The sequence below is a fragment of the Chanodichthys erythropterus genome, chromosome 6 (assembly GCF_024489055.1).
Source record: "Chanodichthys erythropterus isolate Z2021 chromosome 6, ASM2448905v1, whole genome shotgun sequence".
Lineage (NCBI taxonomy): Eukaryota > Metazoa > Chordata > Actinopteri > Cypriniformes > Xenocyprididae > Chanodichthys > Chanodichthys erythropterus.
In genome coordinates this window covers 14,941,381-14,957,397 of record NC_090226.1, presented here as the reverse complement: position 1 = coordinate 14,957,397, position 16,017 = coordinate 14,941,381, and positions in this window count along the sequence as shown.

Sequence of the window (16,017 nt, the reverse complement as noted above, 5' to 3'; positions counted from 1 at the left end):
GTAAATCATTTCACACTGGACTGCTTTGTGCACGAATGTCAATACAAAGGGACAATACAAAAGAGAGGTTGTGCTAAAAATTTGTTACTCAAGGATCAGTACAAACTGTTCATGATCTATCTTACAGCCACCAGAGTGATACTGCATATGGCAGTAATGAAGGTGAGAGCACTTTATTACAGTTCATCGGAGTTGATTTACGGATATAAAGTTTACCAGTTTATTAATCACCAGGATTAATAAACTGTCCTTTTTAGGGTCTCATCTCTTCTGTTTTTGGTTCGTTTACATGTCTTTGGTCCATGTTGCGTTCATATATCATTTAAAGAGTTCGTCTGGAAGCGGACCGAGTCGGTCCGCTTGTTTGATACGCACCAGGGTTTGGATGGCAGCGTTCACACATGCTCAAATGAACCGCACTAACAGAGCAATCGCACCAGGGTTAATTTTAATTGAACCAAACATGCCAAGTGTGAATACACCCTTATTTTACATCTTGTAAAAGGGAGCATAATAGGTCCCCTTTAAAAGGTATGTATCTTTTGGTTCTGGTGAAAAACAAAAAACAAGACTTTAAAAAACAAAACTGCATTTTGCGGAAGAATATTGTTTTGGTTATGCTATATATATATATGCACATACATATATATCATGTGTTAGGTTGTTCAAACCAATCCATAGTACTTTTTTCCCACAAAAAGATATTTACTAAATACTGTACTGTATGAAGTGCTATATAAATAAAGGTGACATGTGGGGGAGTATTTATTTATCATCAATTTAACTATTTACTATAGTATAACTATTCTGTATTTTCACTGTACCAGAGATCTGCAGTCCAAAGAAAAGGTGTCAGAGACAAATGGAGAAGGAGCTGTTGTGCCAACAGTCATGAAATACTGAATACTGTCAGTCATGGGAAAGTTGTAATTTTCCAATTGCCAGATTCACCCAATGCTGATTTAGATTAAAATGATCCATGTACTCTGTCATGTTCTCCATCTTTAATGCTGTTCAATCTCTTCGTTCCACTGTGCTCCCCAAAATAAACACACACTCTTATTCAACAGTCCCTAAGCGACACTACACAACACTAATCTCTGAAAGCAGACAACACAGATCAGGTATGCATCAACAGACACTGAGATTATTCCCTGTGCACACAGAGGTTCAGTCGCTTCGCTTCAAATGAGACACAATCACACCAAGGGGAGAGAAGATGAAATGTATGAGAACTGAACTGCATGCTTTCCACAACAGATAAACTTTTTTTTTTACACAGTTTTTATGTACTGCATCCTGTTGGTTAGGATCTGAACAACATACTGTGCTGGCTTTACTGTAAACAGAAGACTTTACTCCCTTTATACCACTGTGCTGCAAGGAAATGTGAAGCTATAATAAACCTGTGACAAGGAAAATGGCAAAGAAACAGACCAGTTTGGAGTTTCAGAGTTGAATCAAGCAAGAGTTCTGTTGTTCCAGTATTCACAGTCTGATTTTGCTGATATTACAAATAAAACAGCATGATTGCAAGTGTGATATTGCTTTTACAACAACAGTTTAATAAACATACTAGGTATCTGCGTTTGCAGCTCAAGACTACTAACTACCTAACTACCAACTACTTTTTTAGACAGCATATTGCAATATTGTACCAGCAACAAAAATAGTTCCAAACAAAGCCACAGTCCAGACGCACATCTCTGAGCAACACACAGTAGTCAGCATTTTTGAGTGAATTGGTTAAATAAATGATTCAATGACTCACTCGTTCCTGAAAGAATTGCTTGATATTCCAATGACTCACTCATAAAAACACTTCTTTAGTTCCTGAATGAATCTGTATTTTTAAACTCGCCCAGTCACTTGCACACAGAGATCAGAGATTGCGCAGCACACACACCATTACTAAACTATTTACACTATTTATTATTAAATTAGCTTCACTACTGAAACACGACATTATTTTTCTCAGCAACAAGGGGGTAACGTCACTGTTTTTTTGTTTCAGCACATACTATTAATAGAGAAAGGCTGCATAGACTACGTAATTCACACACGCACAACTGCCCTCTCTCTCTCCCTCTTTAATTCATTCAAATAAATGTAATCTTACCAAACTACTTTATCTCTGTGTCTGATTTAAAGCGGGCATTCTAGATCTAACAACCCGTAGACAAAATAACTGACAAAAATGGGTATTTTTACCATTCCAGTCTCCACGTCATGTACGGTGGTTCTTTGCCTCCACGTTGTGCATTAAAATAATTTAATAAACAGCTAGCCTTGTATTATCCCTTACTTATGTTAGTTCCATTCTGGTTGTGAAAATTTTTAGGGTAGAAGTATGCCACTCAAGGTTGTGTTTTATGAAGCACTCATTGGTTTATTAATTTTATTAAAGGATTAGTCCACTTTTAAATAAACTTTTCCTAATAATTTACTCACCCCCATGTCATCCAAGATGTCCATGTCTTTCTTTCTTCAGTTGAAAAGAAATTAAAGTTTTTGATGAAAACATTCCAGGATTATTCTCCTGATAGTAGACTTCAATGGGCACCAAACAGTTGAAGGTCAAAATTAGTTTCACTGCAGCTTCAAATTGTTCAATACAATCCCAGATAAGAAATAAGGGTTGTATCTAGTGAAACCATCGCTCATTTTCTAAAAAAAATAAATAAAAATTACATAAGTTTTATCAATAAATGCTCATCTTGAACTAGCTCGCTTCTTCTTCTCTTCTATTAGAAGTCCAGCAGTGTAGACGCTGCTAAGTGTATTACTGCCCTCCACAGGTCAAAGTTTGAAATAATTTTTGTATGCAATATGCTAGTGCAAATATATAAAAATTAGTTCAAATAGAAGAAGAGAGCTAGTTTAAGATGAGCATTTAAGGTTAAAACTTACATAATTTTCATTTTTTTTTTTTTTCAGGAAATGAGCAATGGTTTCACTAGATAAGACTCATCTGGGATTGTGTTGAAAAATTTGAAGCTGCAGTGAAACTAATTATGACCTTCAACTGTTTGGTGCCCATTGAAGTCTACAATAAGGAGAATAATCCTGGAATGTATTCATCAAAAACTTTAATTTCTTTTCGACTGAAGAAAGAAAGACATGGACATCTTGGATGACATGGGGGTGAGTAAATTATCAGGAAAAGTTTATTTAAAAGTGGACTAATCCTTTAAGTAACTCGCTCAATAGACAATTTTTGACTATTACTAATACTACTCTTGTGATAGATCTGGATGGCCTGTTACTTTACAGAGTAGTGTTGTCAAAAGCACTGGTACTTCGGTACCAAGTTGGTACTGAAATGCTAAAAATGTGACAATCCCTGCATTTCCCCCTAGCATTTTGAGAGCGCTGTTGAGCACATTCTGACTTACTTAGACACCTCTGATTGGCCATTAAGTTCACACATTCAGCAGTAATGTCTGTGAATGACCAGTCCGCTGATAGACATCTGCTTTCAAACTCTCCTGTGTGTATCTGTGTATGCACACTCTGTGAGATAATGTATTTATGGAAGTGATAGGTTGCAAGTGTAAAGCTGTGAAAAAGGTGGAGTATGCATGTTTGCTTTTGTGAAAGCAAATTGATCCATTACAGCAAACACAAACATACTTCAGAATCTGCTTTAGAACAAGTTGAGATACTTTGTGTGTAGTAGTTGTTTAGCTATTAACTAACCACCGTTAACTAAATAACCATTAGGTATAGACATTTGACTAAGAGCTCAGCACTCATTGCTAAATTGAGCACAATTAGTTCTTCAGGCCCCACATAGGGTCTCCTAACCCAAAGGCCACATAAAGCTGAGCGAGGCAAGCCAGCTCTCATTAATCTCAGCCCGCTGAGTGCTGGCCTGCGAGCGGAAGTGACCGTGAAACACGCGTGTCGGAGAAACACACGCTGGCGCTTTTGCGTGACTGAGGAGAGCAGGAGACTCAAGCCAATTATCCAGTCCCCACTCTGCCTTTAATTTTATGCAACGCATGGAGCCCATGAAACTGCATCTCCCTACCAGGCGGACACCCAGGGCCTGTCTAGATGATTGCAATTAAAGGCAATTCCACTACATTGCTGCCGTTAGGTGGAAACGCTGTTGGGGAAGGAGACAGGGGAAACACTCAAGGTGGTCTTAATCATTGACCGGTGTGACGGGCTATTCTTGACATCCTTTTTCACATGCTTTAATTAGGCACTATGAAGGACAGAGATAATTCTATGTGAAATCAAAGTAGGATGGTATAGGTTATAATGCTGGATGCACTGGTAGGCAGAAGTGGGTAGTGTATAGTGCTGTGGTGCTCATGTGGGAAATGCAGGTTTGAATTCACATGTACTGATCATATTCCTGCTCATCTGTTCCTGACATATTTGTAACCATCATATTGAGGACATGTCTCCTTAGATGTTCCCATGACTGGTTAATCAATAGTTTTTAAGGTAGTTTTTACATCATTTAGATGTAAATAAAAATGTAAGATTGAATATTCATCCAAATGGTCAGAGTTTACCTGGTTAGCATTAGCCCCTGCTAATAGCGAAAAGACACTCATTTGAATTTAAATGTACTTCACGACCATAAAAAGTAGTCTAGATAGCACGAATATGGGTAGTATGAATGAAATTGTTGACCTACCAGTGTCAGTTTTTTCACTTCACTTCCATTCATAAATTCTTTCCCATGGCCTCACGGGATAGTAAAGTGTCCATCAAATGAGCACTTCAGAATCTTGCCGGAAGTAGTACGTCATCCGGGGACTTTTCGTCTACTGTTTTTCGAATACTATGAATTTGGGCATACTACTCTTGTTTTTCGCATGCTATTTAGTGGGGAAATATTAAATTTCAGACGCAGCGACTATCTCTCTCTATTGAGAAAGATATCTCTATTCCAACTTCTCAATTACTGCCACTGAGATGAATGGAAATACTAAGATTTCTCCAAGTATGACAGTACATAGACAAGTATTACTAAAAGTGGCTAAATACAATTTAAAAAATAATAAACAAATTAAATCAAATTAAAAGTGTACAGTTGAAAAATGACGGTCAATCAGATGCGACCCATATGCTTTGGTAAACAGAAATGCACTCATCGAAACCTCTGAAGCTGAGCTCTAAACTCTCACCTACTAAATCTATGATATTTCTGAGCCTTAGGATGTTTCCACCCAACCCAACTCTCTCTTCTCCAGTGCCATTCTAATCACCCACTAGCAGAGATACTGCTCCCCCTGCTGGGAGAAATACTGACTGCAGAATAGAGAAGCAGAGATATGAGAGAGACTGCAAGCAGGAGAGGAAAAACTAAAGGTTGCCAAGCCCTGTTTCAATATTCCTTCAGCACACTGCCCCAGCTGTTTCATAATTAACACTGGTGTAGGGAGATGCTCTTCATCTGCTTGATTAGATAATTAAATAATTAATTAACCAGGGGCTTACACAACCTCTTCAGATCTGTCTTTCTCTGTAGAGAGAAAAGAAGCGGGCGGGAGAGAGAATGAGAGGAGGACAGATGAACGTGCAGTTAGCCTCCCATCTGGAGAGCCTCTCAATGGACAGCAAATCATGTTCTCCAGCACCTCATTTATTTAGTTAGTTAGTTAGGTTAGTTATACTCACCCTAACACAATTGTTTGTTTTTAATTGTTTTTCTAAATCTACACATATATCCATAAAGGGAAATTTAAAAAAAAAAAAAAAAAAAACTTGCAATTAACCCTGGTTTATGATCATTTTTATAATTAATTATTGTAATTATATGAATTATTAAGAATTTTATGTAATAAAACTATCAAATTTGCAACTAAAAACTCATTAAAGACAAATGACTTTGGAGCAACATGAGAGTAGAAAGATTATAGCAGAATTTTCCAGTTAAAGTAAATGTTTTTCAGAATGTGCAACTGACCAAATTTACACACGGGAATGCGATTTTTGATATTTATTTATCAAAGACACCGTTAAATGTTTTTGAAAGTTGCACATATGTGATGTCGAAATTCAGTCTCAACTGTTTTGTTTTTACTCACAATGATCTAGATCCTTAGTTGACATTTATGATTTCAACGGAGGATGTGACCATCGTTATTCTCCTAAAAAATAAAAATCAAGGCATGACCAATGTTTGAAATGCCAGATGCTTCTCATAACAACAGACTGTCAATGTGAGAAGACACATGGTATATTACATACCTCATTGTTTAATTAGGTACGAAAGGGTGGAAATCAGTTTTGAAAGAGAAAGGAAAAAGTAATAAAGTCAATGTTTCTGCCTGGTTTTCGGTCTGGAAGCTGAGAACCAGTAAAAATGTAATAATAATAAAGGAGCCCAAATGCGGATGTAATGGCCTGTATTTATGTGTTTCATTTTATCTTCAAAGACGGGCTGAAATTAAACAAACGTGCAAGTATAAAGGGCCATTTTAAAAATAGCCCTTTTTTTTCAGCGAGCGATCTCATCTCGGGTCCCATGGAGAATATCGCTACCGTCAGCACTAGCGCACATTAAGGGATGAATCAGAACAGAAGGAGCGAGAGAGAGGGGCGAACAGTGACAAAAAGACATTTTAATCACCGTTATTTCCGCCTGCGCCCAGGCGAACGAGGGCCGTGCCAGGGGTTGCGTGATTGAACAGCACCCTGCACCTTTAAACAAAGCCCACACAACTTCCTCACCGGCTTCATTTTAAAGACTCCTTTAGCCATAATCATTTTCATATAATTCACTTTCATACAATTCTTTCTCCTAATCATTATCAGGGCCACTAACGTCTTAATGACTTCATAAATTTAAGCTATAAAAAGTAATGGAGAAAGACAAATGAGATAATTAGGAATAAATCTTAGTGGAAGCCCATTTATCAAAACATCGAGAGCCACTGAATATTCAAAATCATTAGGCCCTGTGTGTAATTAACAAAGCCCCTCAGTTATGAAGGAAACCTGTTTCCAAAGATATTAAGATCCAAAAGACTCCATGTTATTAAATTGACCGATGAATCTACGGTGTATAATATGATGTGGATTATTAGGATCCTTTTTAATTAAAAAGTGCGTTCGTTTTTTCTCTCTCTCTCTTTATTATTTAAATTTTTTAACACTTTAATGGGAAGTTGAATTCAGGTCTTTAGTCACAAGGCAGTAAGAGACTTATCTCTCTTTTTTCTTCTCTCACTCCTTCGCTCCTTCTCTCTCTCCCTCATGAATAGGATGGAGATGATATAATGGACAGAAGACTAGCCCTCAGTCCCAATATTTTATTCTCCTCCAGTACTGTTGCGTAGCACATGGATGGAGAGCGTATTTTAATTTAACACACTTTGAATTCCTATTATCTTAAAAACTATGTGTAATGAAATCATTGGCCCTGATTAGCTAAAGTGAGAATAAGACTCATGTTAAGTGTCTGTGGAATTAAAAACAGATTTTTTTCCTTCCCTTCGCGTCTGAGAACAGACCGAGCTTAACAGCTAAATTTTTCTAAAAGCAATTTCCTGAATTTGAGCTGATATTACTGCTACTGTCTTAAAATAAAAAGTCGACATTGCCACATATATGTAATCCGAACGTGAAATAACTTAAGATTTAAATGAAGACCATTATTTACTAACAGTTCATCTGTTGCATTACTTATATAGGGGCAGTGATGTTAAGAAATGTTTCTTCAGCAGCAAATCAGCACATTAAAATGATTTCTGAGAAATCATATTACACTGAGGACTAAAATTCAACATTGCCATCCAAGACTAAATTACATTTTAAAATATATTAGATAACATTTAACAATATTAATGTTTTTACTGTATTTTTTGATCAAATAAATGCAGCCTTCTTTCAAAAACATCTTCAAATTTCAAAAATATTACTGACGCCGAGTTGAATCTACATACATAAATATTAATATTATATACCTTCAGGGGACGCAATTGGCCATCTCCTGTCAATTCATTTTTCTGGATCATCATCAATGTGCCCAGAGCTTCAAAATCGAATTCTTCAGAACGATTATTCGACATCTACAGACATCTGGAAAATTGTGTGTTGTTTGCCTACATACAGATGCATGCAGTCATGTCTTCAATGGTCAAGGCAGACGTGGCTCATCCACCTGGCTCTATTTACCTCGGTCAGGTGTGAAATATTATTTCTTCTCGTGCTATTATCTCCCCTATCAGCCCCCTTGACACATAGATTATACATGCTTATCGGCAGAATACACAACAGTTCGTCATTAGAACATTAATTGAAAAAGTGTAATTAATCTGCCTCGGTCCAGCTCCTGGACCCCTGCCAGCATCATCTGGGTAGGACTGAACGCAAAAAAGGAGACGGCCACACAACAAAAAAAAACTATTGTGACTCAATACTGCCCCCTGTTGTCCATAAAGAGCTCCATCCACCAGGGAGAGGAGTCTCATTTGTTCATCGATGGCACCGTGAGATGCCTGCGGCGCACGAGCAAGCCTCTGTTGGGCAGACTGACACCCCAACGGGCTGCAATTACCCCACAGCAAAACCTATTGTCTGCGTGTCACCCCCCTGATGAGCGCACACTGTAAGCAATCGTCTCTTTTCTCTCGCAGCATTTGTACAAATAGCTTCCAGAGGCACTAAAAGACAGAGCAATTTGGTATTTTCTGTCATTTGACAGGTGAATAGAGAATGCTGGCGGATACACTAACAGAATCATTTTGCGTCCGTTTAAAAGGACAACGGGAAAAAGAGAATGTGAAAGAAGTATCGGTGGAGAAATTAGTGTTGCTAAAACAGCGGTTCAGAAGACTTCAGTCATATGGAAGGAAGCTGTGATTAGTCCAATCTGTCATTAGTGTCTCACTGACGGACCCATTAGCCCTGACTCAGAGGAGTAAAACGCTGCTTGGTGAGATCTTTACATCAAATACATCACCCTTCATCACTGATCTAGGACAACGCGTTAAGGAATAGTTCACCTAAAAATTTTAAATTTCCTCATTTACTCACTCCATCAACGTTCTAAACCCGCACAAACTGTGAAGCAAAAAAGTAGGTATTTTGAAGAATGTGCTTGTTGCTCATTTCGGTGCATTTACAATAACTGTGAACTGAGGCTTACAAGCTTGAAAAAGAAAAAAATAAATAAATAAACACGCTCCATATGACTAGTGCATTATATTCCAAGCTGGGTTTCTGTAGGTTTTTGAAGGTAAATTTAAGATTTCTTTAAGACCATTTTAAAACCAAGTAAGGAAAAAGTAATAAATGGAAGGGAAAACAATATGTCAATATGTTCTCTAAATGTAAAAGTCTGGGGAGACACACAATGAGTTGTTTTAGCAACACTTCAGAGTTTGAAAATACAACCTCCAACAGATATCCATTACTTTTTAATTCATTTTCCAAAAAAAGTAGCTCTGCTCCCAACTATTAGAAGAGTTATTAGACTAATTATTAGGGAAATAGCGTTTACTGTTCAAAAGAACAGCATTTATCTGAAATATAAAGCTTTTGCAACATTATAAATGTCTATACTGTCACTTTTGATCAATTTAATGCATCCTTGTTGAATAAAAGTTTTTTTTTAATTTTCTTAAAAAAATAAATAAAAAAAAACTCTTACTGACCCCAAACGTTTAAACAGTAGTGAAAATGTTACAAAAGCTTTCTATTTTGCCAACACAGACATAAATTGCATTTTAAAATATATTCAAATAGAAAACAGTTATTTTAAATGGTAAATGCAATGCATGCAATATTTAATGCCATGACTTTATGAATTTAAGATTTTCTGCTCTCATTTAAGACCTTTTTTAAGGCCTTCATTTGTGTAAGGTGAATTAAGACATTTTAACGATCTTTTTAAGACCATTTTAAGACCTGCAAAAATCCTGTCCAGTTATTGTGAAAGCCAAGGTGTATAAGAAATAAAACTAAATTTAAGTCATTATGCAGTGATTCACCTACATTTTCAACATGAAAAAATCATTCTGACTGCTTTTGTGAACCAGATCAAATGATTCACTGAAAAGCTCAAAAGAACAATTTGTACCAGAATGATCTTATGAATGTAGCAAGGAGAACTAGCTATGGCATTTATGATACTTAAATAGATTTTGTGTTGTTTTTGAAGCTTAAAAGCTTCAGTTCCCATTTACTGTAATTGCATGGAAAAGAGCAACAAGCACAACATTTCAAACATCTCCTTTTGTGATTCGCACAAGAAAGAAAGCCATATGGGTTTGAAATGGCATGAGGGTGACTAAATGTTTTCTATTTTTATTACTGGGGGAACTATCCCTTTAAGCATAGTGAGAAAAATGAAGGGAGAAAAAAATTCAGTCAAAAAATTAAAAAATAAATGTCACAATAAAACTATTGAACATCCCATATTTTTGGACTTTGGTTCGAATTTGAAATAACATGAAAATGAATAAATATCATGTTTATTTTGGGTGAACTAATCCTTTAAGCACAGTGTGAAAAATGAAAATAAAAAATTGGGGGGAAAACACGGAAAAATAGCCTCTTAAAAACTGAGAAAACTGAGCAGTGAGAATAATGAAAATATAAAGTGAAAAAAGGAGGGGAAAAAGCATCACAATAATTTAAAAATGTCACCAACAAATGAGAAAAATTAAAAGACTTAAAAAAAAAATACATCACTTTAAAAATGTAAGAAACACAAACTAATGGACATCTAGTAGTTTTGGGCATTGGATTCGGTTGCTGTCCATTCAGTGGTACCATCCTCCTGTCTCCCTGGAGAACCATTCATAACAGACGCATATAGATGAGGCTGTAATTGGCTGACCCCAGGCATCTTTCCCCAGGCTTAATTAGGCTGCCAGTCTGTCCCCAGATTGTCCCTATTCTCACCCGTCCCCAGTTTCAGAACTTAGGAAAAGTGAAGCAGGGATGTGTGGGATTTGCCGCCCATGAGGACATATTCAGAATGATTCTTAATACAAGAGCTGTTTTAAGATCTCTTTTGCAGCTTTAGCACATGACGACATGTATTAGCATTAAACAGAGCAAGAGTAAGTTCATATAGATCAAAACTGCAGTGTGAATGAAGGTTTCTGTGGTTGAGTGGCAGTTTGATCAAGTGCAGTGATGAGGTGATGTCATAGCCAGTCTTTATGGATGCTTGCTAATGAGGTGTCAAAAGTAATCTGACACTTGGCACAGTCCAGCGGTAAATGTGAACTCTCCCGAACTTACTGCAATCTACCTGAAATGAACAAACTGAACGATTCATTAAAACTCACATTAAAGGATTCCAACTTTTTACTACCATCATTTTTTGTAATGAATTAACTTTATAAAAAGCGAGTTTTCAGCATGGTTTCAGTGTAACTGTACAGTAGGCTAACTAACAAAAATACTTAATGCCTTTTCTTTGTTTTGCACCTTTTTGACAAAATGTTTATTTTCAGGTTTAAATTAAAATAAACTTAAATGGATTTCAGTGTGGTCTCAAGATTTTGAAATGTAAAATTGTCTATAATGTAACAGTTGAAATAATCACTTGTCATGGTTGTGAAAAATACTGAACACTCTTAAGGGAGATTTAAGTTACAGAAAGAGAAAAGAGACCAAATGAGAGCGAATGACAGAGAGAGAGAAAGAGAGAGAGAGGGAAAAAAGAAACAAAGAAGATGTTCTTTAGCCAATGTTCCTGAGTTCCTTGAGTAAATTAGTGGAAGAGCAGGGTGGCTTACTTTATTATTGTAATCCACAGTGCTAGCGCCGTGACCTTTAGCAAGATGATTGTTTCTCATTTATGAGTTTGAAGGTGCAATTTACTGAACGGTTTGATCCATAGGACCTGACCTTTGTAAATTGGCTGTTAAGCATATCAGGACTCGACCAACCTGCCCCACACATGCTCCAGAATGAACACAACATCCGCCCTCACCCGCCTTCCCACACATACTCATAAAGTTAAACTCACTGTTACTGATGGAAACCTCCTCTAATTTCTTCAAAACAAGCCGCATTATGTTATTTTCAACATCTAAACATTTAAATAGCATACTAGGGCTGCACGATTTATAGCACGGTACTAAAATGAACATTGAACTTAAACGCGATTATCGCTTAAACACGATAATGAAAGCTCAAAGGCTGCGATTATTTTTTTATGTGCAGCTTGTCAATGAAGTATGGCTCCAAATGCTAATCCATCTGAAAGCACTGTGAGTTTGAGTCGCTTACAATGTACATTTGAAAAAGCAACACGCGTCAAACATCTTTCCAGACGTGAGAAGCATTTATTAACATCTTGTCCAACAAAAGACAACAATAACTCCAAACTCACTTCATAATGACAGTTGAGCATCCTTCTGTGAGATGATGTGGCTTCTTACACAGAATAATGCAGTCGTGTGTTTATTAGTCATGTTTATTCAATCAAAGCGTTTCAATCTTGTTTATTCAGCTACAGTGATATGATATCTTTTTCTGTGGCAGGGCATATTTGGAGTTTCTGCGCAAGAGCGCCCTCTGGCTTTCAGATAGAGAAGCAGTTACTACTGATCACAGATCCGTACAGCTCTGACAAGCTGCGCATAAAATAATTGTAGCCTTTGCCAAATCATGTGCGGTTTAATAAATCGTGCAACCCTATAGCATAAACAATTAAATGAATTGTTCACTCAATTTTATTTTATAATTAAAAATTGATTTCAATTTAATTAAAGGTTTAGTTTACCCAAAAATGAAAAAATTATCATTAATTACTCACCCTCATGTTGTTCCAAACCCACAAGACTTTCGTTCACCTTCGAAACAGAAATTAAGATATTTTTTAATGAAATCTCATGCAACTACCACTTTGACGCTTCAAAAAGAGATTGTAATTTAGTCAAAATTTTCTAAAGAGACTCATTAGCTTTATATGATGAACATACTGATTTAACCTTTTATTCACATTTTAACACTGATCAGTGAACATAAACAGAAGCTCAACCATACTTGCTTGCTGCACAAGAACATACCTCATTGGTTCTTGAGGAAGCGTAAACGTGATGTGTAACACAGGAATGAATCTCATTGGTTCTTGTAGGACAAGTAACTGATGTGTGTGTGGATGAATGTTTATATGTGGGGAAAAAAGCCTAAATTCAATCTGTTCATCATATAAATTGATCATGCCTCTTCAGAAAATTTGGACTCGATTCATATGGATTCGTTTTATAATCTCTTTATGAACTTTGTGAAGCATCAAAGTGGTAGTTGCGTTGACTGTCAGTGGAGGAATAGAAATCTCATATTTTATTAAAAGATCTTCATTTGTGTTCCAAAAATTAATGAAAGTCTTACAGGTTTGGAATGACATGAAGGTGAGTAAATGATGACAGAATTTTCATTTCTGGGTGAACTATCCCTTGGTTTGACAGCCATGATTTTAGAAAAAAACAATTGAATAGTAACGAATAGAGCTTTGCTGGATAGTAGTTGAATGAAGAGCTTCATTAATTATTTTTCCTTCGTTTTATTGCTTTAACGATTCAAGATTCCATGAATAATGCCATTTGATTTTAAATGAATCATTGTTCATTATGAGTCAATGGAACGCTTCACATGTTCACCTGTATAAGTGAAATTTAGATAAAAGCAGATCATTTGATGCTGTAGTTGTTGCATTGAGTAATTCAAGGAAAAGGGTTTCATTATGCAAGAATGCAAAATTATCATTATGCAAATCAATCTAGATTTAAATGAGCGCTCTTTTACCAACACGCTGTGGAGCAGAACATTACCAAAGCTGGAGGCTACCTATTTAAAACACAGTAGTGAAATCATTTAACTGAGCAATAGATTCAATTAACATCTGAGTCTCAAGTCCACTGATCCATTTGAGAGGATGCCAGTGTCCGACCACAATTAAATCTCATCGTCATTCTCATTCTGATCAAGGCTGAGTGAAGGATGGTGACAGTTATCCTCTTCAACCATCTCTTTCTACTCACCGAAGTGGCGACTTGTCAACACCGGCACTTTTTCTAAATGGGATCCACACATCCTCCAGACTGTCTCAGAGCTGCTAGCTCGGCCATCGCCTGGGATAAAAAGACATTATTTTATTATGAATCCATGGGTGTCAGATTTCATTTCATGGCTTAAATTTCACAGATTAAGCTGTTAGAGATATTCCAGCGCATCTCATTAATATCTGAAAGCGGTAATGTGTAATTTGTGGTGGTAATCATTTAAATAATTTCTGTGAATGTATGCAGCGGTACAATTCAGGCTTAGGAAGCTGCGGGACCCTTCTATTTGACAATTAACTTATAATTCCAAACAGGGATTTGTCCTCTGTCCACGGTTATTTCTCAGACAGACAAGAGACTCAAGGCCGTCGACAGGGGGGTACGAATAAGGGGGAGCCCACTTTGGTCCTCTATGGTATTGCACAGGGTTTTTTTATTTATTTATTCTTTTTTAAGTGCTAATTTCAGATATGGTATAATTAATCAGATTTGATTTATTGCATTTATATTCCAAATATTTAATTCTGGAAGCAGTCAATAACTTTAAATAACTTACAATTATTGTCTTCATTATATTACACTGTAGAAATCAAAAAGTCCTTGGCATTAAAAAGTTTTAAATACCCTGATATAACATACTCATTCAGCATCTGACATTGTAAAAATGTTGTCCTGTGAGTGACCGTGAATTTTTGCTACCACCCTGCAGAGACCAATATGTAGGTGAGACACATCACTGAATGACACTCATCCAAACAAGGTACATTTGAATATTCACACACCTACATGAACGGCTGCAGGCAAATATCAGATATGCTCCCCAGACATTCAGACCTTCGGACTTCGTCCCCCTCTGTGACGTGACCCTCGTTTGCAGCGGAGCAAATTTTCTTGACTGGCATCCCCTACATGCTCTGACATGAAGGACAGATGAGAATTAAGGCAGGAGGCAGGAGGCAGTAAGGCCGCTCACTTGTAGGTTGTCTGTAAAGAAGCAAAGGCACATGAAATTAAAGATGATCATCCCAGTGTCAGAAACAGAGCTCTGCTGGTGTATTTCGGCCCACTCTGAGTCCCCATAGAGACCTGTTATAAGGCATATGCCTCTTGCCAATCAGAGCAGCCCCGAGCTCTATGGGATCACTGATGAAATATGGACAATGGCGTGCAAGGTGGGCACAAGGGGAGGCAGGCAACTTAATGAGGCAATTTCTCAGATAATAAGATTGGAAGATATGCTAATATTTCTACCTTAAGGAGATAATTATGATGTAGAAGATAGAATATTTTATCTTAAAGCGACAGTGCACTTGTCCCAATCCTGATGCTTTCATGCAATACATTTTTTTGGTTGATGTTTTCTACGTGTGCACTGGGACAGGAAAAAAACAATGCTAGCTAGGACTGTTTTTTTCCTCTTTGTGCTTTCTTTGATCATTTTTGTTGGGACTTTGTATCGAGTGTTCGCTTGGGACTTCAAAAGAAAGTATCAAGGCTGATAAATATTTATGTTACTTGGGAATTAAGTGAAAAAAAATTATAGTAATACATAAACTCGTATACATTGATCTTTATTATTAATTAAAAAGTTGTCGTCATAATCATAACTTTATTTCTCATACCCAAGGTCAGCAATGCTGCAAATATGGAGGTTTTAAGGTTTCAGTGGTGAGGTGAATCAGTGGTTGTTTGGGCTGCAATATCATGGTATTCCCTAGGCCCACATCACTGCCAAGGTCTACTGAACCATTCTGGAGGACCATGTACACCCAGTGGTTCAAACATTGTACCCTGAAGGTGGGGCCATGTATCGGGATGATAATCACCAATACACACCAATACATAGCATGGCCTTCACAGTCACCAGATCTGAATATTACTGAGGCACTTTGGGGTGTTTTGATGGAGCGAGTCAGGAAACAGTTTCCTCCACCAGCATCGCATAGTGACCTGGCCACTGTTCTGCAAGAGGAATGGCTCAAAATACCTCTGGCTACTGTGCAGGACTTATATCTGTCATTCC